Raw genomic sequence first — 5,283 nt, 5'->3', positions numbered from 1 at the left:
GTAAATCTTAAATCCTAGTATTACATCAAGTCAAACAACATTCGGTAGAATCTTATAAACCATTAAACAAATGTTTCATGTTTTAAGCTTAAATCCTGATATTACATTCAGTCAAACTACATTATGCATAATCTTATAAACATCACACAAATTTTATATGCTTTAAGGTTAGAAATCTAAAAAGTCTGCTTATACGGTTCGCATAGGGCTATTTGGCTCGTATAGACCTCATCATACTATGTGTAACTAGGGGCGGCCACCCCCTCCCCAAATTTTTTTCAGTGTTATATGGCCGTGAAGTCCCGAGCCCCCCCCCCCCCCCCCCCGGGTAAAAATTTACAAGCGGCCCCTGAACTCGTCAGATTTGTGTAGTACTTGTTGGATCTGTGTTAACATATGCGGAATCATGGGAGGTTTTAGGTTGGTGAATGTGCAATATGCAGAGCAAGACGAATATCGTGGTCAAAATGGATTGTAAATATTAAATATTTTCAAGCTTATATAAGCTAATTTGAAGAAGCTTGTTTGTATAAGGGTGTAAGTTACCCATTTGCCCTCAAAGAAAATGGTTTAATCCATTAACTCCATTCCACTCCTATTAATTTTTAACAAATCAATTAGTAATTAATACATAATTAATGCATATTGTTTATTTTAACCCATGAAAAACATATTTAAAGTGTCATTTCATCCTAACCTATGTTGGGCGTTAGAGTATACCCCATGGCCTTAGAGGCAAATGGTGGATAATTAATAAGAGACAACTTATTACTGTAACAATTTAACAACTTATTGACGCATAATTAATAAGAGGTAAATAGTGGATATTCGGAGAAGAGGCAAGTTGGTGGATTTAAATATACATCTACACTTTTTGGTCCCTATTTAATAAGTTGGTGGACGAGGCATACGTTGTTGGCGGATTAAATTGAAGCCTACTTGTGCAGGTATTAGTTGTTGATGGTCATAATTATTGAAGCAAAGAAGTCAATATGTATTCATTTTCTGCATCCATCTGGAGAGTTATTCTCAAACCATATTGAGAAAATATCAACTCTTACCATCCATCTACCATTTCTCAAACCATTAACTCTTACCTTAAAAAAATCCTATTTATCAAACACCTATCTATTATTTATCAAGCATTCAAAAAAATTGCTTGAAGTTGAGTAACACCAACCTGTTTTCATATATTGAGGTAATTTGTTCTCTTCGTTTTTACTTATTGAATTGTTTTCTCTTTGTTTTAATTTTCAAGTCATGGGCTTGAACCATGATAATGACGTTGTTGTCATGAAAACTAAGAAAAAGAAACTAAGATCACTATGGACTGATGATACTCATATGATATTTCTTGAGTTATGCTTGAATGAGGTTAGAGTTGGGAACAAGCCAGCTGGTTACTTCAATAAATTTGGGTATAAGAATTTGGAAAGTACATGAAATTGCGTACCGGAAAAACTTTCGACCACAAGCACATTAAAAATCATTGAGAAAGTATGAAGAAAGAATGGAAGTTGTATGATCGTTTAATGAGACTTGAATCTGGAATTAGGTTGGATCTCGTGAGAAAGACGATTGATGCATCAGATGAATGGTGGGATGAAAAAATAAAGTTAATATTTTGTTTTTTTAGTTTTTTTCCATAGCTCGTTAAAATCAGTTTTGGTAAAATGTAGTATATAAAATATTTTTTAGCTTACAAATTATATAATTTTATTTGTAGAGGGAGATAAGGACCTTGCCAAGCTAAGAGGGCAAAATTTAGAGATGTATAAGATGTATTACGAGTCTTTATTTCGAGATTGTGTTGCAGTTGGAGATAACACTAAGACTCCTTGTGAGTTTGAGAAGATGATCGATAAAGATGAAGAGTTGATTGAAGGGAAAGGTGGTAGTGATGAGATAAATGTATCCAGCGATGACCAAAAACCTATTTTCTCCGAAAATAGTTCAACCAAAAGGAAGAAGTCTAAGAATGTTGCTTCTTCTTGTTCAACTAAGAGAAAGACTTCAATAACTTCTGCATTTAAGGACAAACTTGCTAATGTTATGCAGGCACTACCATCGAGAAGCTCACAATCGTATCCACCGCAAAACCCCTCACCTTCCACAAAAGAGTGCATAGATATTGTGTTAACCTATCCTAGTTTTGAAGAAGGTTCAAGGAATTATGCATCAATTACACCTACGAGACATAAGTGAATATCGTGCTAGCATCTATGGCAATTCATAATTATATTAGAAAAAAAGATACATGTAATGAAGGATTTAACAAGGCGCAACAAGAATCTTACACTCCAAATAATGGTATTGACAGTCGACGGTCTAGTGACATTAATGAAATAGATGAAGACACGAGTACACAACGTAGAATGGATGATTTATACATGAGTGCAGTTAGAGATATGATTGCAGGAGATCTAGCCAAACAAAAATGAATGTTTGTTGAATATTAATGTATTTTTGTAGAAATTTTACGTCATTCTCAATATAAATTATTCAAAAATGATGGTATAACTCATAAAAATAAAGTAGATACATATAAAATATAAGTTATGTGATAATATACCATACCCCTTTTAGGCATTTTCCTAGTATAAGCTAAATAAAAAAAGCTAACACAAACACTTAATAAAAGCTTATCAACTTGTAGAATATAAGCTAATCCAAACAAATAAAAAAAACTTATCAAATGATTGAAATTAAGCTATAAGCATTTTTTAAATATAAACATAAGCTAAAAAATAAAAGTCAGGCCAAACCCCTCAAAAGTATTTCTTTATCCATAACATGTTTTGAAGGGCTAATTTGTCACCACCTGTAACACTACTTGATCTTATATCAGCGGTACAGGAACCGGATGATGCCGGAGACCGAGCCGGCGTTGGTAGTGCAAGGGAAGCACGACGGTAACCGCCACGCATCTTTTCTTACGAATTTGATTTGTATGTATGTATGTAATCTATAATTGCGGATAAATTGAATTGTGTCTCGTATGCTTATTGGTGGATTAGGTTTTTTTTTTGGCTTATTACGAATAATGTTGTTCAATTTTCTTTGTTTAAATGTGCTCCATTTAAAATTGGGGACAAATTCGTTGTGCAAGTGTTTCATAAACATATAACTGTATGTTAATTGGTAACAATCTGTGACAACTGTTAGCAATGCTTGGCGTTTAATGAATATTGAAGCTTCGTGATTTATGCGGTATGCTATATATATATATATATATATCTTGTAATGTGTTATATGAATTAAGGTTGTAACATGTAAATGTTCAGGTTTAAATTAAAGTGCTTGTTACTATATTTCCAATTCAGTCATAGGAATATAAATAGCAAACCTTTAAATGTTGTTCTCATTATAAAGTGAAACAAAAAACAACATACATTGAGGAATCTTTGGCACCACAACTGACCGACAATATCTTAGGTATCTTTGGACTCTATATCCCTGCTCTCACCAAAAGAACTATATCTTTGGACTCTAGCATTACATAGGTTAAAAAAAAGACCCTGCCACACTAAACCACCAACCCATGTTGGTGTTTTTCAGGGGCGCAGTCTAAAAACGCTTCAGGAATCTTAACAAACTTTTTCTAGATTCCTGGGGTTTAGTTTAGGCATCCAGTTTCACGACCCGTCCAAAATGCGCTCATGAAGTTGGTACGCCTGATATAACTATAACTATTTTACATTAAAGTTCACTACGGGTGATATGAAAAACATAAACGAAAACCTTAAAGTTAGGAAGTTGGAGTTGAACAAACATATATTCTAGAACTGTCTTCCGGTATATGTCTGGCCAAAACTCCAGTTAGGCGGAGCCACATTTTTAGAAACTATCGTTCTGCCATCACTTGTTGTGACCTTGAAAGATAGAGCTTGACCATCAAGGAAGGCACCGCTTTGCCAGTTTTGACCCCAGTTTCGGGACATTGCTTGCCATTTGTTGCTTTTAGAGCCCTTGATAGAGACCGCGATGACATCACCTGCACCACCGACATTGGTCAAAAGCACCAGGTTGAAGTATGAATGACCATTGATAGTGAACCTCACTCCACCTCTCTTCTTGCAAGCAACCCTGCAACAAAATCATAGTATTGCCAGGTTAGCTCTAGTTTTTATAAAATGTGTAACAAGAAGCATATAATCAATACCTTCTATATTGAACTGGTATAATTCCAGCTTTGTATTGACCGATTTTGAGAAAAACCGGTTGGGCGAGATCGAAGTGTTGAAGGGGGGGATTACACCAGCCGCCATCGGTGTTTGATTGAGCGGGATTTGGAGGACAAAAGTTTGTAGCCGTGACAGTTATGGAACCCGGAAGACATCATCGTTTATCATTTACACATTTAATCTCGAAACACGCTCCACACGCAAGCCCGTTGTTGAACAGAGCGGTACTCAGTGCAGCTGTGTTTGTACCGTATCCTTGACTGTACAAGTTTCCATACCCACATGCTCCTCCTTCACATGAACAAAAACATCATTTATTCTGTTTTATATATATATATATATATATATATATATATATATATATTTTTAAACAAAGATAGTATAACCAGATTTAGGGGTGTTATTCGTGTTGAAACTTCAACACTAACCCGCACACACTTAATCTTGTAAGCCGAACACGACCCTTTTAGCACATTAATCTAAATGTGCCAGATAGGTTGGAGAGTAATAGTGAGATTGTAAATGTGTTTATCCGATTAGTAGATTGTAAAAAATGGGTTGACTTATTTAACTAAAGAGGTTGGTAGGTCAGCCTGTTTACCTAAATGGTTTAAATATGTCAACTCGAACACGGCCCATTTTCCAAAATCGGTTAGATATGCTAACCCCAAAAGCCGGTTATTTTTGTGTCATGTTAGAAATTGACAAATGTTACTAGATTAGGTTGAGTGAGTTTCTTACCCATTGTACCAGACGCATCACCACCGCCATAGAAGGTGGCATGTGCATTAATCCAACCGCCTCGAGGGCCGGCATTGACACTAGGGAATGCTAACATGGATATGAATGTTAGAACCACAAAAATTTTAGACCCAATTACAAATTTTGTCCTTTAAAAAAAGCCAAATTACGGTTCGTGTCCTTTCCTTGCAGGCGGTGTCCTTTAAACATTTTTTTCCTACACGTTACGTCCTTTACGCTAACTGGGTTAGAAAAACTCAGTTAAATACCCTCACGTGAGACGCATGTGAGGGCATTTTTGTCTTTTCGTATGTACCTGCAAATGTATAACACCTTCCCCCTCCTTTCTCTCTTCTTT

General features: G+C 35.5%; 1 pseudogene across 1 annotated transcript; it reads right to left on the bottom strand.

Moving 5' to 3' along the window:
- Positions 1 to 3,779: 3,779 nt before the first annotated feature.
- Positions 3,780 to 5,022, bottom strand: LOC143593310 (expansin-A10-like; annotated as a pseudogene). The gene is made up of 3 exons (XR_013146083.1): positions 4,926 to 5,022; positions 4,163 to 4,475; positions 3,780 to 4,086 (listed from the first exon to the last, which is right to left on the bottom strand). The product of XR_013146083.1 is annotated as an expansin-A10-like (transcript).
- Between the last annotated feature and the right edge of the window lie 261 nt (positions 5,023 to 5,283).

Source organism: Bidens hawaiensis, unplaced genomic scaffold (genome assembly GCF_021521415.1).
Source record: "Bidens hawaiensis isolate Kalapana, Puna unplaced genomic scaffold, B.hawaiensis_p1.1 tig00041905_1, whole genome shotgun sequence".
In the NCBI taxonomy this organism is placed as follows: Eukaryota; Viridiplantae; Streptophyta; class Magnoliopsida; order Asterales; family Asteraceae; genus Bidens; species Bidens hawaiensis.
Note: the sequence above shows the minus strand (reverse complement) of the source record. Positions and strands in the feature narration are given on the sequence as shown.